Source organism: Zalophus californianus, chromosome 8, assembly GCF_009762305.2.
Source record: "Zalophus californianus isolate mZalCal1 chromosome 8, mZalCal1.pri.v2, whole genome shotgun sequence".
Taxonomy (NCBI): domain Eukaryota; kingdom Metazoa; phylum Chordata; class Mammalia; order Carnivora; family Otariidae; genus Zalophus; species Zalophus californianus.
Genome location: NC_045602.1, coordinates 43,439,982 through 43,465,984, shown reverse-complemented (window position 1 = coordinate 43,465,984; position 26,003 = coordinate 43,439,982). Strand labels below are relative to the sequence as shown.

At 37.2% G+C, this 26,003-nt stretch overlaps 1 pseudogene; it reads left to right on the top strand.

Annotated features, from left to right (window-relative positions):
- Positions 1 to 12,374: 12,374 nt before the first annotated feature.
- On the top strand, positions 12,375 to 13,381 carry LOC113937540 (annotated as a pseudogene).
- Positions 13,382 to 26,003: the final 12,622 nt, after the last annotated feature.

Below are 26,003 nucleotides of genomic sequence, written 5' to 3'. Positions count from 1 at the left end.
ACATGGCTCCAAAATTTTTAGGACAGTCACCAAGATTGCGTGCTGATAGATGTTCAGGAAGTTGTCACCACTAATATCTCTCAAATCTTCAATAGTGACAGGCAAGTACTCAAAACACAAAAGAAGTTGTGCATATATACAATTTATAAATATGTATGTGGTTTATCTTAGACATCTTGAAATAGCAACTTTATTCCTTTGGCAATAAGTCCTTTCATTGAGTGAAGTCCTATGCTATAGGTTGATTTGTAAATGTTAATTAGGGCAATAATGGAGCAAACTGAGTAGAGCACAGCAATGAGAACTAGGCATTTCTGAATAGGAATTGTTCTTTAGAATTTGCACACTGTGTGGCCTCAGACATATAAGTTTATTTCTTCTTCTAAAATATGAGTTTGTGATATTTAGGACAGTTCCTTCTACATACATATAAAATATTTAGGACAGTTCCTTTTACATAATAAACTTTTGATAAAGAGTGGGTTTTGTGATTGTTTTTATTGCTGCTGCTGTTATTATTAAAGATAACCATTCAGTGAAAAATGGCTGTCATCTTATAATCCTTAATATAATCCTTCCATATGTTCATAAAGAAAAGAAAATACTAACAGAACCAAACATCTCAGCTGTAAAACTGAAACCAAAGTTTATCCTTGTCTTATTTCAGCTACTTGGAAAATGTATGAGGATAGGAGCTGGGGAGTAAGGAGTTTATTAGAAAGTATAAAAATAGGGTGAGGTGTGGTTGTGAGGGAAAAGGTCGACTGAAGAACAACAGGGGAAGAAACTACCATGGAGGCTGCTTTGACATGTATTTTACCTGTTTTTCACATGACATCCTTCTAAGTAGGAATTATAACCATTTTACAGATGAAAAAATTGAGTCTCACATAATTAAAATAACTTTCCTTAGATCACACAACTTGTAAGTGTCAAAGGCATGAATTAAACCTGGGTCTTTACAAACCCCTAAAGCTGTGATTTTCATACATTTGTCTTCAAATGAAATATTGGGAATCACTGTTCATTAAACTTTCATGGTGAGTGAAGACAAATGTAACAAATGTTAATAGATTATCAAAAGCTAAAATGGGAAAGAAATGCTAGTAACCGTTTTGACTAACTCCCATCTAATGTAAAACTAATACAATTTAGTGAAAATAAACAAATTTAATTAATAGCAGACTTTTCATGAATGTGTCACTTACATAAAGTCAAGAAAACTCGTGAAATAATTACTTCCTCAAATCATAATATAAAATAATAAAGCAAACATACACTATAACTACAATAAGGTAAGCATATTAAATTCTAAAAGAAAGGTCAGAAAGGAAATGCAAAAAATTAAAGGAATTGGTGGACTAATATAAGATAATTATGATTTTTCTTTCAAAATTTATGTACCATTCTTTTTTAAATTTATGTACTATTGAGATATTTCTGCCAAGATACAAAATAAAATTGAAAACAAAGATATTCAATGTTCTAAAATTTAAAAGAAAAAAAGAAAGAAAGAAACAGAAGAAAACTTCCCAGACAGTGGTACCTGGGTGGCTCAGTAGGTTAAGTGTCTGCCTTTGGCTCAGGTGGTGATCCCAGGGTCCTGGGATTGAGCCCCACATTGTGCTCCCTGCTGAGCAGGGAGCCTGCTTCTCCCTCTGCCTCTGCCCCTCCCCTCTGCTCATGCTCTCTCTCTTGAGTGCTCTCTCTCAAATAAATAAATAGAATCTGTAAAAAAAAAAAAAAAGAAAAGAAAGAAAAAAGAAAAGAAAAAAGAAAACCTCCCAAACAAAATTTTCAGAGAAAAAAAGTATCTAGATCTTTTATGGCAGTGTATTTGTGCAGATGTCATGAAAGATGACACTTGGGGGTTCTTAATTTCTCCATCTTTTCTAAATTCACTGACTCTAAAATAATGAAAGATAAATTTGTTCAGAATATTTCTCATCCTTATCCCACATAACATTGAAACTTGCAGCTATTTCCAAAATCTTCATTCATTTAATTATTGTGCATTTCATGATTATTGATTCTTCTATGAACTCAGCACAGTACTAGGTTCTGTTAGGAACAAAATATAAGTACAAACTTAACTCAGTTCCAAGAGTCTATAAGCCCATTAGAGCTGATATCTAATGTGCCTAAGGACATAAACACATCCGTCTTCTGGGTCATTAGATGAGAGAATATTTCAAGCGTTGAAAGGGATAGTGTAGATAATAAATTCCAGAGTAAGTCAGAAATCAACATTATTTTGGGCTAGCATTTTCAAAAAGTCATCACAAAAGTGAGGTCACTTGAACTGAATCTTGAAAAAGAAGCTAGTTATACTAAACAGGAAATCAATACTTCCTTAACCAAAACAATAAGAGCTTCATAATCTTTATTCTAAAGAACTGTAAAGCTAGCAGTGACCTCTTTGCAACTTTATTCCAAAATGAATTATTCAATTTATCATACTGTCAGCCAACCGGTAAGCCATTTAGTCATTACTTTATTCAACAAATATTTATTGGCACTAGTTTTGTTTAGGGTATTATGCTAGGGAATAAGGACACAGTGGTGGGCTAAATACACTAGTTTCTATCTTAATGAAGCTAATAGTCTATCAGGAAATATATGATTGAAACAGATTAGCCCAAACCATAACCTCCAATCATGATAAGGATTAGGGAACAGAAAAATAGGTTGATAAAATTACATATTATAAGAAAATCCCAGCTCTTCAGCACAGACCACAGAAGGCTATGCACTCCACAACTTCAGGGACATCTTTCACAAAAATTACAGTGTGAAGGTAATTAAACTTCATTTTAATTGAATGGGAACTTACCTCTATGAATGACATAATCAGCTATGGATTGACAAAAGATGCTCTGGCTAAAGTATGAAGAATGGACTTGGAGCTGAGAAAAAGAGTTGGTATGGAAAGAAAAATGGCTTTTCTCAGTGGTCCATGGGACAAATAATAATGGTGATGGGAATGGAGTTAGAGAGAAGTGGATGAATACATTTAAAAGACAATTGATAGGATTTGCTACAGGTTGTGTATGAGGGCTTTAAAGGAGGAAGCAAAGTTCTTGAGGTGTTATTTACTAACCAAGGCCAGCATTAAAGAAAAAAAATGGTAGGGATATTCAAGAATTTTTCTTTATACTTTGTAAGATTTACCATGAAACCCTTAAGTGAAAATATCGATTAGGCATTTGGATATAAGGATGGAAACACATAAAATGGGCTGGAAAATTTTATCTGGGATTCTTTGTTGAGAATGTTTAAGATATTCTAAAGGGAACTGATATTGACATCAGAAACTAGGATTAATTTCATGTATTGAAGCAGCAACTTTCCAAAAATCATACTAGATAGGTGAACTTCATCAGTATTAAGGCATTAGCTTGACTCCTAAGTTCCCATTCACTAACATTGTGGCTGATGAGGAAATCTTTCCCCATCCTCAGCCTTTAGCTTTTGGCTCCTGGTAGAGCAGCAGGGAAGGCTTCTGGCACAATCATGGCCACCACATCATCAAGTTCCTTGATTTTCCCCCAGGAAGTCTGTGGCAGAGGCTGATGAATTTTTATAGGTTTTTGTTTTTTGTTTTGTTTTGTTTTTTTCTTAGCTCAAGAAAACTTCAATAATCTGTTGCTCTCTGGCTCCTAGCTTTTTGATTTTGTTTATCTGCAATGATAAATCAAGAGCCACCATGGAGTAGTGAAAAGAACAGGTATTCAATAAACAGACAAACCCATTTTAAACTGTGGCTCTACTTGTTTTGGATGAGTTATTCCATCAGTCTTACTCATCTACCTTGTGAACATTAAATTTGGAAATGTGTGTAAGTATGCCCAGCATACATTAGGTGCACAATAACTATTACTTTCCATTTTCCTGCCCTTCAATGAACAATCCTTACTGTTTTTATTTCCTTCTTGTCTCTATTTCTGATCACTATCTTCCTTTCCTCCCAGTCCTACAGTGTCTATTGCTCCATCTTGGTACATTCCCTGCTTCTAATTCTAGCTCATTTTAGATTGGGGAAAATCTACTGTGGGATCAGTGTATGCACATAGATTGCTGTTTGTTTACCACATAAAGAGATATAATTACAGTGTACAAAGAATTTGGGAGGGTTTAGTAATCAAAACTCAAGAAAAATAGAGTGAAATAATGACAATCTGTGATTACAAAGGAATAAGGGGGTTCTAGAAGACCTTGCACTAATAATGCTGCATATTAGTACAGACCCTTTTGCTTACCTAAATGCTTCATGTCCATGATTTTATTACTTACAATAATGTTATGAAGTACAAAGGGATGATACAACTGTCATTTTAAAGATAAGAAAACAAGGCTCAGAGAATTAAATAGACTTAGAGGTTACACATGGTGGTTCTAAGGACCTGAATTCCAGGCCAGGCTTTCATTAAACCAACTGTTCTTACAAATTAGTTATATTCTCCAAGGTGTTCGGTCTTCTTGTTGGTAAGAAAGGAACTGGACTTCTTTAAAACTTTCCATGCTTAAAAGCATGAGACTGTATATCTTATCCAGCATAAAGAGATAACTGGAAGAACTGGGATAAGAATTCTGTTCTCTAATTCAAAGTATATCAATACATCACTTTATTCAAGGCACTTTTTTGGTTCTGAATGCATAGGAATAGTGATTTTGTCCAAATAAAATATCTGAGAGGCTGCATGGGAAAGACAGAAGAGAACAGACAAGAAAGCTGTCAAGTCTTAAAATATCCTTATGGTCCCTACAAGTGTATAGACAGGTGATCAAGATATTGTGTCAGGAGGATGAAAGTTCCAAGTGAAAGGCCAGGGCACATTTATAAATTATAGTGGATAAAATACAAGAGTGGCCCATAAAAGCAGTTTTAAGATAGCTGAGATTAGTGTCTAGAAGTTGAGTATATATGGCTTTTTTAATAACTCAGATGGATTACAAAGAGTAGTGGGAATGGCTAGGAGGGAGTTTGTAGAAACGCAGTAAAAGGATCATATAAGTACTTGACTGGATGTGGAGGGATTATAGGCTGAACCCCAGTGTTCTGTATTGGTCAACAGGTAAATATCGGTACCATTCTCCAGGGTGTTCTCAGCAGGCAATGCGTCAGCAACTTCTCACTGCACAGTTGAAAATAAATCAGTAATTCTTTTGTTCTTAAGTGTGGACTACTAGAGTCAGGTGAGTGACCAAGGTAGGGTATAATTTAGAGGCTAAGAAGCTGGTTAGCATTCAACACACCTGGGTGATAACATTTGTCCTTTTTTTTTTTTTTGCTTTGAGTATCTGCTATATATCAGGAAAAGATGTTCCACTTCAGAATGAATTAATAAATACAGGCAGAGTTATTTGAGAAACATGAATGGATGAAGTTATGATAGGAATAAAATGAAAAAAATTTTCCCCATCCCCTGAAAACTGTCATAATAACAGAGGATACATACACTTTTATCATATATTTCTTTTGGTTAATAAACCAACAAAAACTGGGAACTTTGCATCTAGTAAAGAGACTATATATATATATATACATATATATATATATAAAACATAAGAGAAAACAAATTCTGTAAGGCTTTTTCAGATGCAAATTTCTCCCTAAAAGGAATGCATAAAAGGATTTAGCTGTGCCTAGGAAAGTCAGGGAAGACCTCATAAAGTGTAGGCTTCAAAAGAATACTTGAAGAATGAACAGGAATTTTCTGAACTATAAATGTGTATATCTCACATATTACAGAAAAAGAGAAGATGTGTCAGATTGTCCAAGAAATAACAAGAAGTTAAATATTTCTGGAGACTGGAATAATAGTTATATTAGTAGAAGACAAAGTATTAACAGGCATACAGACCAGACCAAGACATGAAGGGTCTTATAATGTGTGGAAGTACATTTAAATTATGTCTTGGAAGCCACAAGATGTTCATGAAATTTAAGAACATGAATAACATTAAAAGTATCTCAAAAAGTGCTTTTTATAGTGCTGAAAATAGATTAGTTTGGGGATATGGAGAGCATCCTAGAGGCAAAGGATGAGGTTAAGGAGTCTTTTACACTAACTCTAAGTAAATAAAAGTAAGTGCCAGAACTGGGAACCTGGCCATGAAGCTGCAAAGCAGAAAATGTATTAGGTGGGCACAGACTGAATGGACTGACTTTCTTTGTTCTGTCTTGGGAAACAGAGAGATAATACCATCCAATAGAGCCATTTCAGGGAATTATTACATATTACTATTGTTAACTACTATAGGAGGCTATTCAAGACATAGGTGGACCATATAGCTGTAACTGTCAGGGAAGAAAAACATAAATAAAATTCTTGTCTTAAAGCCCCTTATGTAGATCAAACGTCATAATGTGGGGCCCCTGGGTGGCTCAGTCGGTTAAGCATCCTACTTTTGATTTTGGCTCAGGTTATGATCTCAGGGTCCTGGGATTGAACTCTGCATCGGGCTCCAGGCTCAGCAGGGAGTTTGAGATTCTTATGCTTTCCCTCCTTCTGCCTTTTCCCTCCCCTCCATTCTCTCTCTCTCTCTAAAAATAAATAAATTAAAAATGTCATAATGCTCTGGAAGTGTCTTAAAAAGCAGGCATGAGAGGAAGATTTACTGAATTAACATAAAGCTAAAGAAGCTTAAATTTCAAGGCCCCCTCACTTACCTGAGCCCTCTTACAAAAAGTCTTAGCAATGAGTTCACTTGGTCATTAGTTGTAAAGTTTGACCAAGTATATATAGTATTATAACACCAATCAGTTAAGAATGGGTCCTCACTGTACTGATGTCTCCCATCACACTTGTTCTCCTATCAGGTGGTTATGGGGCTTTTGTCATTAAGGGATGAACTAAAGTGAAGTTGACATGAAATTCAGAGACCAAAGAAGACAATATAAGAAGTATAATATGCCAGACAATAAGACATCAACAACAAATTTGTTAACAAGTGACATCAACTCAAAGAATATTTAGTCACTGAAAGAAAATTTGAAATGCCCAAAACTCTCAGAGCTCATCTGTGAATGAATTCCCCAAATTTGACAAGGATCCTAAAAATTTTCATGACCTCACCAATAATGACTTGTGAAGTGGAAAGACATGATAATGAATGAATGAATAAGAAAACCACAATAAAGAAATGACTACATTTCTTTTCTGTATAGACGATAGTGAAAAATTATTATGAAAGGGTAATTTTGTAGTCAAAAATGCAGGAAGGAGAGAAGTAACATAGAGCATGGTCAAGCTATTAATGAATAAAAATATTATATTATTCTATGGCTTTCTAAATTATTGGGGGCATTTGTTAGCTGAAGATTTATAATTTGTCATTAGTACTGATTACAAATAAATATTGTTTCATAATTAAGTGAGTTGTTATCATTTTATATTAAAAAGGCTCTCAAAAAGATAAAAGCTTCAGGCCACACAAAACATTGTAATATTCCTCTTAAGATCCCTGGCACCATTTGGCTCAGGTCAAGATCCCAGGGTCCTGGGATTGAGTCCCACATCAGACTCCCTGCTTGGCAGGGAGTCTGCTTCTCCTGCTACCCCTCCCCACTGCTTGTGCTCTCTCTCTCTCTCTCTCTCTCTCTCTCATATAAATAAATAAAATCTTAAAAAAAAAAGAACCATGTATCCTTTAAAAAAAAAAAAGGATCCCTGGCACCAAATAGAAAGCTGTACAGAAAATTGCTCAGGAAGTGCTGATGGTTGAGTAAGCAAGGGTGAGGACCTAGTGACCACATGTTAAGCTAAGTGATGAAAGAGAGGGAACATAGTATCCTCACCCTCTTGTTAAGAGTAAGGCAAAGTCAATTCATGGAAGGGGAAATCTTAAAAAAAAAAAAAATCTCAGCTCTATTAGTGAATGTTTGACTCTTTATGTTTATCACAAGTAGCTTCATAAACTACTTGGGCATGTAAGTTGACAGATATGAAGACCTCAGAGAAAGAGGAAGCGAATTTGTGTCAGACAAAAGGTAAAAACATGTTACCTTTGCTTCTGATCCTGAGAAGGAATCAAGAGGGGTGAAAAACCTAAAGGAGAAGAAGAATGAGGGAAGCATAGGGAAGAGAAACGTGTGGAGTTAAGAGGGGATGGTGGAGAGAAATTGGATTAGGTGAGAAATGACAGCAAAATTCTCCTACAATATGGATGCTGAAGACTATTTTAAGAATGGTAGAAACTTCTGTTTTATTTGAGTAATATATTGTTGGCACAACAAAATTGTTCTCTTTCTTCCACCCAACCCAATTCTTTCCTGACTGAAATGTCAATGAAATCTACTCTACTCAAAATGCATAGTATAATAATTTTTATTTCCTTTTAACTAAACAAATGGTTGAATTTTACATGTGTACCAGAACAGAGAACTCTGCAAGGAAGCGGAAACCTGGGAGGAAGAAGAGAACATGAGAATATATGAAACTTGGGGATTCATAGACATGGTGGAGCAGGCTACAGACCTCTGCAGGCCATTGAACTGAAGGGTTTCCGACTTGCTGCCCAGATATTCATAGGCAGAGAATTGGGACATCACAAGTCTATGCTGTCTTCCTCCTTGACAAAGGAAAAATAGACAAAGCAAGAAAGCAAAACAAACAACAACAAAAAAAAAAAAAGGAAGGAGGAAGAGAGGTAGGAAAAAAAGGATGGAAGGAAGGAATAAACGATGTAGAAAAAAGAAATAAGTTACTATAGGGAAGAAAGAAGAGAAGAAAGTGTTCATCTCCAAGTGAATTTCTCATAAGTATCTCAGACTCAACAGACCAGTCTTCATTCATCTACCACCAAGTCAACTTCTAGAACCTCTACCCTCAGCCCAGGGTAACAACTGTAGGAGGGACAAAGGACAAAGTATTTGGTGACAGGGACTTTTAAGGAATAATTCGTGTTTAAGAATGAAAGTGAAAATGTTTTGAAATAGCACTAATTACATCTAACTTGAGCTTAATGCAGGGTGGAAAAATCAGCAACTTCCACATAAAAGACCAAAGGAGAGGAAGAGAATTCAATTTAGAAAATCTAGTAGAGGGATAATATAATGAGTAAGATACAGGTATGGAGAGAAATATTTATGATACTAGAGTTTTCAGAGGGCACTGAGGCAGTAAGTAGCTATGGGATATGGGAAAAGTGCATTTTTGAAAGATGACTCTGACAATGTGTTAGATGGCTTGAAATTGAGGTTGGTGTTATAAGACTTTAGAAATCATTCAACTGGGAATGATGAAAGTCTGAAAAACATCAAGAGTAGTGGGGAAAAGGGATGAAGAGGAATATAAATTGAGATTTTAAATACAAGATAACTGAAATCTGGGACTAGTTGCTTAGGGAAATCAAGTGAAGAGGAAAAGTTAGGAATTATTTTTAAATACCTGGCTTGATCACCTTTGCCAATTTTATAATCATCCCTTGCAAAAAGATAAAGAGAGAATAAGTCAAGAAGAAAAGAAACTTTGACATGCCACAGTTCCTTCAGTGATTGAAGAATGGTCCAGGGAACATTTTCTACACCATAGTGTCAGACTTCCTGGTCTTCTCCACTCCACTGGTTTTTGCTTCTACTCCATTTCAGCAACTACCTCTATGGCCACATTCTGAATGTTGCTCTTATGCTAAAGTGTGCCGTTTATAACATCTTTGACCTTACTAAACACTCTCAGTTTACAGTGTTCAATAATTTATATGATCTCAGCTTATTCCATTGTACCTACAGATCAGGCATCTGATACCTGATATGACTCTAAAAGTAGCACTCTCCATTCCTTTCGATGTAATTCTGTAAGAATTTTGATTTTTCAATTTAAAATGAGATCTTCCCATCAGAAAATAAAATCCCAAAGAGTAGGCAAGTTATCTATCTATACCTAGGAAGTGGCTGACACATTCCAGGCAAACAATAGTTGTCAGTATTGTCTGATTAAAACTGTATTCTAAAAAAAAAAAAATCCAGGGGCTAAAATTTTCTAATACAAGGATCTGCCTAATTACTCTTTTTTCTTCTTTCTCTTTGGTTTTGGGTAAATCACTGACTGCTTACCTTATTTATGTTCTATGTTAAAGGTATATAGAGCTATCTTGTGTATCAAGAGCTTTTGTTGAAATCCAATGGAATACTTTAAGAACTCTAAAAAAGCATAAGAGATATTATGAGAAATGAACAAGTTTGAATGGCCGAAAAATATGTATATGTCTGTTTTTTACTATTTATTGCAAGGACACAAACTCATTTATTAATCCTTTTTTACAGTGATATGTAATTCAGACCTCTGGTTTATTTGCTTTAGATCTGGAAGCATAAATTTCTTTTTCCATTTGCACAGCAAGGTGTATTTGTAAGTACAAATCAGTTGTATGTGTGTTGATTTCAATAGTCTCTAGAAACTGGAATTTCTGATATTACCCAGTCCAGAACTTTTTAATTCACAGTAGTTCACATTAATGTTGGATTTGCTATAGGCTTTCTTTTTTCTTAAGACATCTGATGCCTTTAGGAAAAAGTTAGCTCTCTAACTTTCTGAGGTATTATTCACTTATAGCACTCAGAATGGAGAACAATGGAAATAGCAGAATGGAGACCCACCTAGAGGCAAAATGCCTTAATTCTTGTAGTGCCAGAAATGCTTGCCTGTCTGGCTGTCTTTCTTACTTATTACCCTACAGCAAATTTTTAAGATACCTATGAAAATTATTTTTCCAGATCACCCATACTTGTGCATAATCAAATGGAATTTGTCTCAACTGATCTAGGAACATGAAATCAAATTATGCTTTGAGTTACCCTTTGGGAATAGTGGTGTGTTCTTATATGCAAAGAAAAATACACATATAAGTACATAATAATGAATCCTATAGAACATTTGAAGTTTATAAGGTTCTTTTATATGCAATATCTCTTTAAAGTCCCAAAATAAGCTTTTGAGTTAGGCTGGAATTGTGTTTCCTTTCAAAACACTTACTTAAAATAATTTGAATATATAGTAGGGTACAACCACAGATGTTAACCATTATCACTATATGTGTTTGAGATTGAGTAAAATCTGCCAGTAAACGGTTCTTTTAAAGTGCTGACATAGTCCTCTGGGGTAATGTGAAAACTGAAATCAGGATAGGTGATTTTATAATGCATAACACAGTATTATGCCATTGTATTCATGGATTTGTGATTATTGTTAATTGTCTGCCTTTTGTATCTTTCATCCTTTCAAGTATACATTAAGTAAAAAAGTCTGCAATGAATGCAAAAATGTACTTGCTGGGGTTAAGAAAAGATAGTGTGAATACTGGGACTAGACAAATCTGGATATAAACCTCCATAGCATCACTTAACTAGGTTTGTGTTACTGAAAAAGTGCCTTCTCTGAGATTCCATTTCTTCATTCTTAAAATGGTGACAGTGATGCTTTCATCCTAGCCTGGTTATGAAAATAAAATGAAATAGCATGTATAAATGGCAAACACCAGGTTAAGAAATATTCCTTCTCTCTCATCTCCCCACTCTTGAAAGCAGCAGGGGTGAAACTCACATGGCATTCTAAGTACACATCTAGCATTTCTTCCCCATATCACACTAACCAAATTATACAACTCTGTTATACATGGAAAAGTCTTTTATTTGTGAATATGGCCATTTATCTTTCAATGCTTCTGGCAGCCAGAGTTTAATATTTTAGCAGCACATGTGTCCACGGGTGAAGGTGAATATGTAGAAGATGAAAGCCTAGATAAACAAGGCTAATCTGGAGTATTTTCTTTTCTTTACTCCATGTCCATTGGTTTAATATTTTCCTTGAATGCTACAAAAATAGCAGAAGTGACAGGTCATATTCTGCTATGTCTTTGTGGTTTGCTTTGACTTTCCAGGTCATATGTAGAGATGGCACCTTCCCTGCTCCCTCCATCTCATGAAGACATGTTCCCATTCTGGTTTTCTGGATTTTCTCTGGTGCCTAGGTCCCAAGGCCCAATGGAATGCACTTATCTCTCTTTTTCAGTCATGGCAAAAATAAGGAAGAGGAAGAGGTTAAATCCACATGATTTTTAAATAGTATTATCTAATATGTGACTGATACGCTATGACTTCCAAAAGGAACTCAGAAGCAATTTGACTTAAACAGAGTTCTTAGTTTGAGTAGGCCAGACAAGTATCGTTTGGTGACTGTTATCATGACTTGTATTAAGTCAAGGTAGGGTGATCAAATGAGACAACTCCCAACTTTAAGTGGCTCAATACATTAAAGTTTGCTTTTCACTGAACTTAGAATCCAGTGGATCCACATTGACTGAGAGATGCTGGGAAGGGATCCTGTAACATATAGTCATTGAAAGTCTTAGGGCCGCTTTCCGAGCTACCCGGGGAAGGGTCCATACGGCGTTGTTTTGGGTTCCCGTCGTAACTTAAAGGGAAACTTTCACAATGTCCGGAGCCCTTGATGTCCTGCAAATGAAGGAGGAGGATGTCCTCAAATTCCTTGCAGCAGGAACCCATTTAGGTGGCACCAACCTTGACTTTCAAATGGAAAAGTACATCTACAAAAGGAAAAGTGATGGTATCTACATCATAAATCTGAAGAGAACCTGGGAGAAGCTTCTGCTGGCAGCTCGTGCCATTGTTGCCATTGAAAACCCACCTGATGTTAGTGTCATATCGTCCAGGAATACTGGCCAGCGAGCTGTGCTGAAATTTGCTGCTGCTACCGGAGCCACTCCTATTGCCGGCCGCTTCACTCCTGGAACCTTCACTAACCAGATCCAGGCAGCCTTCCGGGAGCCGAGACTTCTGGTGGTTACTGATCCCAGGGCAGACCACCAGCCTCTTACAGAGGCGTCCTATGTTAACCTGCCTACCATTGCTCTGTGTAACACAGACTGTCCTCTGCGCTATGTGGACATTGCCATCCCTTGCAACAACAAGGGAGCTCACTCAGTGGGTCTGATGTGGTGGATGCTGGCCAGGGAAGTTCTGCGCATGCGTGGCACCATTTCCCGAGAACACCCATGGGAGGTCATGCCTGATCTCTACTTCTACAGAGATCCTGAAGAGATTGAAAAGGAAGAGCAGGCCGCTGCTGAAAAGGCTGTGACCAAGGAGGAATTTCAGGGTGAATGGACAGCTCCAGCTCCTGAGTTCACTTCAGCCTGAAGTCGCAGACTGGTCTGAAGGCGTGCAGGTGCCCTCGGTGCCTATTCAGCAGTTCCCTACTGAAGACTGGAACGCCCAGCCGGCCACTGAAGACTGGTCTGCAGCTCCCACTGCTCAGGCCACTGAATGGGTAGGAACAACCACTGAGTGGTCTTAAGCTGGTCTTCCACAAAGGCACACAAAATGGAAATAGAAATGGAAAAGGTTGACGGAAAATAAACAGTTGGTGAAAAAAAAAAAAGAAAGTCTTAGGGCCCAACAATATGGAGGTTACTGTCTTGTGTAATCAGGTTGGTGGACCCAAAAAAGGGAAGGCACACCTGCTTTTTACTGCCTTGGCCTAAAGATAACCCACCTCACTTCTTCTGTTCATATTCCGTTGGTGAGAATTAATCACATGACTCACCTACTCACAAGGGGCTGGAATATAGTCCATTCAAATACCCCGAGAAGAAGGGAACCTGATATTGGCGAGCACTTACATCTTGGCATATGACCTTAGTAGATTCAGGCTAATTAGACAAAAGCAATCATAGACCTAGGGCCAACTACATTATTAAAGTGACTTAGAACAAAATGAAAAGGAAGGGTTCCTTTTTCTAAAAGCAGGAAAATGGGGATAATAATTTTATCATAAGGTATTTATAATACATTTTTATGCTAAAGACATAAAAAGTACTAAAATATAAAAACATTTTCCATTGTTCCACAGACTCTCTCTTGACACAGAATGGTGGGTTTTGTTATTTAATGTCATCCTCCATGAGGCATGAAGACACTTGTAGGGCAGGTGTAGAGCATCACATGTTCCCAGAGTGCTGGCCCAGAAATCAGTGTGCATACATGACTCACTAGCTGCTGGGTTCCCTCTCTTGCCAGACACTGAACTGACCTGTCTCCCTGGCCATGAGTGGGGAAATCAATTCCCTGTCCCTCAGCTTTCCACTTCAACCCTGGCAAACAGGTGACTTTCAAGAGATGGCAACCTAGAACATGCTCAGTACTTGGATCTGGGATGGGCCAGAGCTTCACTCCCACCGATTCACCGGCCCAATGGCCATGGAGCTGCCAGCCTGGAACAGGGATGCTGTTAGCATGCCCTGACCTGAGGTGCCACGAAATGTGCAGGCCCAACCCTTAGTCTGCCCGTGACCAGGCCCCTGCTAGCTGCAGAGGGTGATGGTGGAATGCAGGTCTCCGCGTGAGAGAAGGACCTGCTTCCTACTCCAGCTGGAGAGCTGTAGCAGCCTGGCGTGGAAGAGGAAAAGGGAAGGCTGAGCAAGCCCAGAGTCCAGGAGGCTGGGAGACAGTAGGTGAGAACCCCTTGCTGGGGGAGCAGGGAGGTGATGGGAAGCTACATGGCTCCAAGCCATCAGCAGTTGCTCCACTTCACCTACAAACCGCAAATTCAGAGGTACAAATATTAAGTTTCAAGACAACAACTACAGAGCATTCAACTTTGTTCCGAGTATAGTCCCTGTGGAACTACATGGGTCACATGCCCATTAAGCTGGCCCTGTATGCACTGCACTGGGGTAGCCATTGCAGACTTCCTCAGAGATGCCCCAGTGGGGAAGTGGCCTTTAGGTGTCCTTCTTTGCTTTTTCATGTTTATCACATTAAAGTGTCACCATACAGGAGGTAAATCTAAAGGCTTTTAACATAGGTGTCCCTTCAAAATCATGAATCATACATTCTGCCCCATGCCATTGATATAAATGATTCTTCCTTCTCTGAAATGATTTTTTCTTCTAAAGTTTTTGTTTGTTTTTGATACTTTAAGGGATTATTTCTATATTACCTCTTCCTAAAGGCTTTCTATGATCATCCCGAGGGAAAAGACTCCTCCTTCCTTTCTTTACTTGAGGGATAGTAGCCTACATATCACAATCTCCCCAGAACATTTTGAAAACTATCTATGCTTACCCACATCCTCCACACTGAAGACTAAGGCATAAGAGACATATATAGATTGAAAGATTTCTCAGTATAATCTTTGAGGTCTCTACAATTATGCCTAGACTTTATGTAGACATCTTTCTTCTATTAAGTTTTACTTATGTTTTTCATTATATTTGGGCTGGTGCTAATAATCTCCCCTGTATTGAACACAACATTTGCACAGAATGAGGTCTTATTTACCTTTATTTTCCTGTGTTACATATATCCTTATCTAGTACATAGTAGGTAATACTTAATAAATATTTGTGATTTGAATCAATGAATTTAGACTAATATAAAGTTTGCATATTAAACTTGTGCAAAAATAAGAACTTAGCACAGTCTGATGTGTCAAATGTCTGAAAGTGCTTTGGGATGATCATAGATCCTAAAGTCTTATCTTAGATTAAAACGAGCCATTCTTTCTTTTTGGGGAAGAAAGCCAGTTTCTGGGGAGCTTGACATGCTTTACAATCTGCCTCCTTTAAAGAGGTATAAACCTGGATCCGGTAAGTCTTTGTGTATGCCTTTTCTGTGTTGTTTTCTCTCTCAGTCCACATTTTGTTTGCTTTTGTAGGTTTAGAAGTTATGTATCCACTTGACTAAAATGGTGATCCTGACGTTGTTGAGGTCCCCAAAGCCAGACTATACAAATGTTTGCACATTTTCTTAATTTATTTAGCCAATTGACTATAGCATCTGCCTTCGATATGGCAAATTCCCTCTGGTTTGCACCAGCTCCTGCAATTCTTGTAAAAGCCAAGGTGGTTTCTCACCTTCTGTTGCATTATGTCCACAAAGCATCCACCACAGACAGCTTTGGACTAATAGTACTCTGGCTTTTAATTTATCAACTAACCTAAAATGTGCCCATGAGCCAGAAACTCTTAATGATACAAGACAGTTCTTAAAAAGAATTACTCAACAATGATAAATTACAATATTACAGTGCACTGTCATAAAGCTGGAACTTTTAACAGAATAAGAAGGTGATTCAGCCAAATTAGTCAGTTATGATACTCTCACTTATTGTCAAGTGCCTTCAACTGTTATTCTTTTACACATCTTTGTGAATGAAGATTTTTAAGACCTAGGGAGGCTGTGGGGAAAGACTGAAGAAGAGAAACTGCTGGCCATTCATGGGTAAAATAATTTCTTCATTTTGAGAAAGTAATAAATTAGACAAAGGGGTCTAAAATTTTTGTTCATATGCACACACACACACATCTAAAACAGAAACTTTTAAACTTGAATGTATGTCTTAAGTCCACCATGTTACCTATATGAACTTAGGCAATTATTTAACTGTCCTGATTCTTATTTTTATTACCTATAAAGTAGAAGTACTAATTAATAGCTCACTGTGTTGTTGAAAGAAATGAGATATGATGCAGAAGTGTTTTGCTTGGGGTAGCACATAGCAGTTTTCAGCTAACTAAATCAAAACAATATAAATATTTTTAGTTATTAAATAAAACTGTTTATAAAGCAGCTTTTGATCACTTTCTAGCCCTTTAATTTTCTTCATGAAATTTATTATTAGATATTATTTATTTGTTTAATTCCATCTTTGTAGTATATTTTATTCATGAGGTATCCAGAGAAACAGTCAAAGGTAACTCTTTGCTCAGTTAAACAAGTAACCTTTTTTTCCTAACAAGAAAGTTAGAATTTTGTGGGAGAGCTCCAAATGTGTTCACACTATTGGGTCCATTATTTGATGAGTGAAGCCATTAATTCTATCAGGGAAATAAAGTTTTTTTTTTTTTCCTTCCCTTTGGTGGCTGTCTTAACATTTAGTGGAAAATAAGCCTAGTTGTTCTTTTAAGCTTTTTCCCAAAACTTGTCCATCTAACTCTTCATCTTTGCCTTGATCATCTCTCTAATTCTTTTGGTGCTCCTAGTTGCCATAAGGCTGTTCCCAACCTGGCTGCCATATAAGTCCTTCAGAGCTATTAGCTAAGAAAGGCTGTATTCTTTAACAGGCATTTCAATGTTTGTGAAGTACTCTAAAAGATGTCCTAGATTAGAACTCACATTAAATCACTAGTTTTAATGGTCAACAGTTAGGTGCTGAGTATGCTGGGGGAAATACTTGGGGAACTAGAAGCTTAGCTGCGTAACTCTAAAGTATACTCATAAAAGCAATTCAGGTTTCCTTTATGGGGCTACTGCTGACCATTTTATTCTGTCTCTAGTTCTCCTGATCAATCCTAAAATGAATTTCTCTCTTTGTAACTTGGTGTTTTTCATTATTTGAGAATGTGTCTAGCCATGTGAAAAGGAAAACAGACTAAAGCCTAGCAAATCTGCTTGAAGATGGAGGGGTTTTCAGAAAGATGGAAAGTTTTTAAAGAGTTAAATTAAGGAAGAGTATGTCTCTAAAGAGAGTCTTGCAGACAGATCATAGGCCAATTCCAAAGTTCTGTGTCTGCAGAAAGGCTCATGCACACAGAAATGGGGTCACTTTCTTTGTCCAGCTGTACATACAAGAGCTTTGTAATCCTTAATAATCAGTTTGGTGAAAAGTAACTCTGAAATAGCTATCAGTCAATTATTCTAATAAATATTCTAATATTCTAATAACACAAGATACTGCTCTAAATGCTTTGTATATATTGATTTATTTTATCTTGGCATTGATTTTATAAAATGAATTGCAGCATTTTTACTCATTTTATATATGAGGAAACATAAGTAACTTGCCCAAAATCACAGGGCTAGAAAGAGGGAAAAGTAGTATTTTAACATAGGTACTTAAATCTGTGCTTTTACAAACAGGTATGATTTCCCCCAATTCCAATAAATTATGTGTTTGAATGCATAGATAAAATCATAATGTGTCAAGCATGTTACATAATTAAGTCAAATTAAGTTCTAAGGATATGAATTGCTTTAGCTTTGATTAAAATCAAAACAAAGCATTTAAAATATATTTTTTTTGTAATAGGGTTGTCATACACATGAAAAATTTTTGATGAGTTGAATAAAAATGTCACACTTCATGACCTTAACATTGGTGCATCCACTGTCCAAGTGTCCTTCTAGCTACTGACCTAATTATCAGAAAAAGTATGTGGTCAAAAGAGAACTTGGAGAAAGAGACAAATGGTATTTCTCTATGCCTCACAGATTACATTGCTACCCAGGAATTTGTCCATCTAAGGATCAATTCCTAGGGGGAGAGGCCAGGATTATAATGTGAGAATTAGAACCTAGAACCTAATTCCAAGGAAAGGAGCCTAGATAAGACTCCAGGGGATAGGTTAGTTTTCAGAAGCAGCCACTGTCAGTTCCAGGATGCTTGCCAAAACAACTGAGCAATAGTGATCAACAAACAAAATAAAATCCATTTGTGTTGAACTAATTTGTTATACTAATATGCAATTATCTAAATTTACTAGTAAAGTAGGTATTCATTTTATTCAATTCTGGTGCTTGAAATAGTGACACACTGCTTAAACAGCAGTCAATCATGAGCATGTCTAGCTGTCTGGAACAATGAAAATTCTGGGGGGGAAAAAGAACATAATCTTCCAAGCAGTTAAAATGATATGTAGGTACTAAAATGCCACTGAAGATTTGGTTAAGACCTTTGATCAGATTCAACAAAATTTCATCAACATTAATAAAAGACGTTTTCTGCCTGTTAGTGAAATCAGCATAGTGGATTTTTATCAAAACCAGAGATTATGTTTGAAATGGTACATTTGAAAGGTTATGTGCTAAACAAAATAATGCCTCCCCCGCAAGACATACATGCTCTCATCCCCAGAAACTGTGACTATATTACCTCACCTGGCAAAGTGTAATTAAGGTAGACAATGGAATTAACTTTGCTAATTATCTACTCATGAATAATCCAGGTGGACCCGATGTAATCACCAGAGGCTTTGAGTGGGTGGGTCACTAAAAGGGAGACAGAAGAGAGTCAACAAGTCCGAGATTAAGAAGATCCGCTGGCTTTAAAAATGGAAGGGGGCTATGAACCATGAATGTGGACAGTCTCTATAAAATAGGAATGGAAAGAAATTCTCCCCGAGAGCCTCCAAAAAGAAACACAGACCTGGCCAACAGGTTTGATTGATTTTTAATCCAGTGAAACCCAATTTAGACTTCTGACCTCTAGATCTGTGAGGTAAAAAACTTGAGGTAATTTATAGCTGTGATAAGAAATTAATATAGGCTAATTACAAACAGGTATGATTTCCCCCATGAAAAATACAGTTTGGGAGACTTGATGAAGGAACCTCCCAAAGGGATACGCAACCATCATTTGAAGCTTGATCGTCGTGCCATTTATTATCCTCTTTGTGCTCAGATCCCACTCCTCAGCCTCTCTGCCCCATTCAGTGGGTCAAGGTGGTAACCCTGCACATTTAATCTTCCATGTTCCTGGGTGAGTTGGTTTCCACCCAGGTTCAGCCAATGAGGCAGTAATGAGAGTTTGCTAGTGAGGGCATCTCTGGTCACCTCATTCTGCTTCTGTTGGTATCTTTGCGGGTAAGTCAGGTCTTATTTGTGCTTCAGGTAAAACTACAGGGGAATGCTTGGCAGCTTGATCTACCCTTTCTGTGGTCCCATCTTGCGCTGGATGTCCCTCTGGATGGCCTCAGGTTCTTAGAAATGTATCCATGGTTCTTTAGTCCTTTCAACTGTTGCTTATCATTGAAGAATCTTATTTTCACCTAACAGTCTCCTCAGCTTTCCTATCACGCATGCAACCAAATCCTTTGATTAAATTCCCTCTATTTCATATACCCAGATAACTTTTGTTTTCATAACTGGAGACTGTGATGGATAATAATTTTCCAAAGAGTAGGAGATTTCTTAGGTAACTTTAGTTATAACAGCCGTAGTTCTTGGTGAGGAATATTACCTTTTGGAGACTACCAGCAAAGGACTCGTGGAAAAGGAAAAAAAAAAAAAAAATAGGGAACAGTCCTGTATGACATGATAAAGATGAAGTTGATGATGATAATGCTGTTGCTGTTGTCACTTGCTATGGCAATGGCAACAGTATCCACAGTGAAGAAAGAACTGTAATAGTAGCACATTATTATCGAATGGCGGTTTCACACTCAGCCTTTGTCATCAAAACCAGTAGTATGAGTAAGCAATCGGCCACCTTGTAGCTGTGAACTTAGATAAGCCGTTTCACTGCTCTGTCTTGGTTGCTTTGTCTGTAATGTGAGGATGATAATAAATACTTTATGGATTTGGGAGAATATTTGGTAAGGAAAATCTGTGTCCTAAGATGGCTGACTGAGCCAGTGAGAGAGTCCCAGTCCTTGCCCAGGGGCTCTTCCAGGTTCTATTCCCTGCTCTGCTTCCTGCATGGACCAATCCGGGTTCTCCTCCCTGCCCTGCTTCGTGCACATGCCAAAAGTGCCAAGTATGGGGAAGTAGATATGTACAAATTGCACCCTTTGTGTTCTGGGCTCAGACCTTTGAAGACCACTCTCCTCTGAGCCCCCCTGGTGTTAAATAAACCTCCTATCCTCCAAGATCTCCGGGTGCCACTTGGTTCTTCCATCAGGCGATACAGTCCAGTCCTGTAAATTATTAAATAAGATATACAGAAAAAGCTGATAATTTGGCATATAGGAAGTGCTTAATAAATGGTAGCAATAAGGCTAATCTTTTATATTGAACTCAAGCATTACTAACGAATGATTCTGCCTTTCCTAAAAATGAGCACTCACTTTTTGTTAAAAATTAAAGTCTTTTAATATTTGTCTGGGATTCAACTTTTTTACACTTCTTTTTACTTAATGATTGTAATGCAATGCTTGCCTCACATAAGGAACACCAAATATTGCTTCTTCCTAACTCTTGTCTTGCCCGGCTCCATCTCCCTGATGGATTTCACTTTGCAAATTCAGACTCCTGACTCCTCATGTACCTATTACCGCACACTTGATACCAAGCTCTGCCTACCTGGTTGGACTCTTTCCAGTTATATGCTGCCGGGCTGCTCCTATGCCAGGGAAACTGTTCTTGCTTCATTTAACCCTTCTGTGCTGAGCTATAGAAGACACAACAGGAGCCACTTTGCATATTATTTGTGAGCACTTATGTGCTTGAGGACAATGGTAATATTCTACTTTTAGCATAAAAAAAAGATACTTCTCCTGGACATTGGAGACTATTGAACAAACTCTGGTTCCCCTTATTCTATGAAACAATGACTAAAGCCGTTTTCTGAAAATGAGTATTGTTAATCATTGGATCATTAACCTTTACAATGTCAATGTGTTCTCCATATCAAATTCAGTTAAATGACTGCTGGAGGTAACAGTTAAGGGAACATTTCACATAGACGAACATATTAATGCTTTATTTAGTTCTAAATGCACTGTGAAGGATTTAGGTGAGGGCCAATCTATGTTAAGAAAGCAAAATACCTGAAAGAACAATCTCACAGCAAAGGAGTGGGAATTCGATAGATAAAATGTAGACTGCCAAAATCTTTCACATTTCTTTCTTCCCTACTTTTCTCTGTAACTCATAGTTTGCTTTCTTCATTTCAGTAGAGAATACACACTAACCAGCTTGCACAGGAGTAAAGAAAGGCTTGGTGTGTGTGTGTGTGTGTGTGTGTGTGTGTGTGTGTGTGTACAAGTACACTGAAGCCCATTACTGTAATGGGCATCTCTTGCATTCTGGATGAAAACAATTAGTCTCTTCTTGTCTTCTACCTGCACCTGTCTCCTGGTTCAGAATCACATTTTATTTCTTTATTTTATTATTATTATTTTTTGAAGATTTTATTTATTCATTTGAGACAGAGAGATACCGAGAGAGAGCATGAGTGGGGAGAGAGGCAGAGGCAGAGGGAGAGGGAGAAGCAGACTCCCCGCTGAGCGAGGAGCCTGACATGGGACTTGATCCCAGGACCTAGAGATCATGACCTGAGCCGAAGGCAGATGCTTAACCATCTGAGCCACCCAGGTGCCCCCAGTATTGCATTTTACTTCCTTTCCCCCACTTGTTCCCATGCTCCACTGGTTCAGATCATGTTGGAGTTCATGGGTTATGCGTTTAGATTTTGTATTACAAGAGTAAGTCACTGTTTGAATTAACTCCTTACATTTACATTTTTATCAGAAGAATTTGTGAAATCATTTCTCTAAATTTTAATATATTTTATATTAAGGAATCCAGGTTGGAAATCAATTAATATTAATAATACATGCTTACTAATTATTCTGTGATTAGTTTTCTATCAGTGTATGAACAGCATATTAGAAATCAAATATATATGCTATTAATGTTTACTGAGTATTCTGTGGCTAGCTTTCTATTAGTGTATAAGTAGCATAGTAGAAGTCAGTCAAATATATATGCTATACTTGCTCCAAACACTGAGAAACACTTCCTATGTAGCAAACCAGCCACATTCATGGGAAGGAACTAGTGAAAATCTGATAATCTTAAGACATACCATGTACTGTAAATTCTCAGATCTAGAGTAGAGTATTAACATATCTACACATTAGAGACTCTTACATGGATTTGACAAGATTGTGAGCTTTCCTCTCAAGAAAGAAAAGAAGAATAAAAGAGAACAAAGTGATCTTTTACAAGGAATAACTTGAACCAGATTTAATTATATAATGGTAAGTCATTTGCACACTTCTGTATTTTAACTAATACTCCTAACATAATATTAAAGAATGCTTCCAAACTGTTCCCGATGTTCTACTTTCACTGATAATCTCGGTTCCAGGACCCAACAAACACAGAAACCTGAAGGACTGGGACCAAAGGGGAAGATTCTGAGATTTAATATTTCGGAATTCAATCATCAAAGCCTTTCACTTTGTGAATACCATTAATCAACTCCAATCTTTCCTGCCACATACCCATCACTGATGTTAAGCTGCTTGTATGCAATGCCAGATCAACCACTCAGCTTCATCAAGCAGTTGAAAATGTCTGTCAAACCAATCACTCCAAGCTGTGGAGACAAGAAAACTTGGTGAATCAATTAATATTTCACTCTTCAGAAACACAGTTGGTGTCATGAGGACAAAGGCATTGATTATGTCTTGGTGAATACCTCCTGATGGAAGACTTCTTCCAGTCATGCTGGTGTGTGGACAATTTGTCTTCAGCTTATATCACTTCATGTTCTACATCCTATTAGCCTTCTGTGAGGATACCTGGAGCTCCTATTCTAGCTTTCCTTTAAAATCTGATTTCAAAATTAATCCACCTTATAAAAAAAGAAGTCAAAATTACACTGATTAAGATGAACACTAATATGTATGCAATTCCTTGGTATGAATTCTGCCTGATGTGTTTCCATAAATGCCTTAACTTTTAATATTATGCCTCAGCTACCAAAGTGGAAGAGGTATTTCAGAGCATAGAGGAGTCTGTCTGGTAACCCTGAAATCATTGATGCAGATAGCAGCTGATCTTCCCTACCTTTAAAACCTCCCATGCCAGGTTTATGGGATGTTTATCATTCAGAGCATTTCCTCAATTGAGCCTCTGCAGAGCTCTAAACTTAGGCATGTACGTTGAAGAGGGAAAACACAGAAAAGCTTGGAAAAATTATGTGACTTGTCAGGGTCTGTATATCTAGCTAGTGACTAAGCTGAGACTGGAGTTGACATTGTAGCCTCTAGCCCAGATTTGTTTTAATTATTTCAAATGTTTTACGTCATTTGGGGAATAAACTGGAATATAAATTTGCTTATATTACTATGCCCTTAAGTAAGGCGAACATGTGTCTCAGTTTGCCTGGGACATTCCAATTTATGTCATTGTTTAATTCTTAATAGCACCCCCTTTTCACTCTCAGAAGTGTCAGTGTTTGGCTGTTAAAATCTTAAAGTTGAGGTAATTCTATATTTTAAGAGATTCCTATCTGAGAATAAGGTCTTAGTTCTTTAAAATAATTTAAAATAATTCATACCATAGTATTTTCATTAAACTTTTACCTACTATGAAACCTTAGCTTTTATTTATTCCCATTAACTTTGACCTCAGATGTCCTTACAAATCCTAAGTGTTACACTGACTACTTTGGACTTGGAGTGTACAGTTGTGATAAACTGATATCTATGCCTAGACATGACCCTTCTTTTGTTCTGGTATTTAAGTTCTGGTATTTTGCCTGCCTGTCTCTCCTGTCTTTGAACCTTTTCTCCTTCTAGGGTTTGGTTTTCTTTCTTGTATCTCAGCACCAATAGCTGGGAACAGGCTTTCCTTGTTACGTTTCTCTTTAATTAACATACTGTTCTATTTTTCTGAAAACTTCCGAATCCTTCGAAATGCTCTAACATTTTCTGTAGGTATGCCCTCAATTCCGAAGCTTCATTATTCAGCTTGATAAGAGTAATAGTCCATGAGACTGGCCTTCCCAATGAGCTTCCACATGCAGTAGCTGAGGGATTTTCATGCCTAAATATCTGTGATCAAAATGCTGCTGGAGCTTTTAAGTTGTACTCCATCAATCCATCTGTCAACTAGAAAGGGAAAAAATTATTAATAACCCTATCCCCATCTCCTGAACAGTGACCTTGTCACTACATATCACTGTACCTTTCCACCATGTTCTCCATGATCGGGAGGCTACCTTGTTGGTCAATCTGAGGAGGAACTGGAAGCGAAGTAAATAAATCTGGGGTGGCTGAAGCTCTACTGCTCAAGGCCAAGCTGTATCTACATTAACTAACAAGTTAGTCTTGAATACCTTACTAAATTTAACTATGCCTCTGTTTCCTCATTTGCACAATGGAGATTGTTATAATATCTACGTCACAGGGTTGTTGTGAAGATTTCATGAGTTACAATATGTGAAACACACAGTGAATGCTACCTATTAATACTATCAATATTTCAATCTACAAGGATCAGCTTGGTTAAAAGTAGCTAACATCCTGTGAATACTGATTGAACAGTCTATTTACTTTCAAGTAAAGTTCAGATAAGACCAAGGTTAATGTAGCATGGGCCTGCTTCTTGAAATAACCATTCTCTCTGCTTTTAGTAGTCACATGTTCTTGCTGCCTATCAAAAGAAACAGAGCTGAAAGAGAGGAGGTCAAAGGAGAAAGGCTAAGTTTGCATTGTAGGAAAACTGGCCACTATTTGATGCCTCTATCTTACTGGAGAAACTAGGAATACTGAGTAGACCTGCATGGGTTTGGGTAAAAAAACAAACAAACAAACAAAAAACAGGAGGAGAGATTGTCTATTATCAGAAGCAATGCACCAAAATCATGAGAATTGGGGAACCAAGTGGAGAATAATGAGAGGCCTCTGAAAGCTATAAAATTCAACCAGCAGTAGATGCCAGGAGATAAAATCAAAAGCTAAGCAGTCTCCAAGCCAGAGAAATGATGTCAGGAGAAAATATGAGAGGAAACTGTGAAATTATAAGACTGTGATATTACTAACCTAAATCAGAATACTTGATACATTTATAGGTTGTAGGTGAACCCATCTGTAGCTGGACAGTCAGGGATAAAGAAATAAACTTCCCAGCATGAGCAATCTCACTGAAGGAACTGCTGTTTCCCTCTAGTAAGGAGGTCACTGGAATGGCTAGTCTGAGACTGACAACCCCATCCTTGGCTTATGATACCTTGAAAAAAAATGAGGTATCCACTTACTGATTCTTTCATCTCTATTTGTTTATTGGAAGTATTTTGTGGAAATAAAGACCTGTAAAAAAGCATAGATAGGATGTATTTATATAAAGATAGTGAGTTCACTCTGTTATCCTATTCAAACAGAAGACAGACCAAGGTAAAAATCAGATCATGTTGGATGTGAGTTAATTAGCCATTTATGACTGAAACTGACAAAGTGCAATACTGAGATAACTAACAGAAGACTCTTTTTTAAGATTTTATTTATTTTTTTAAACAATTTTTTTAAGATTT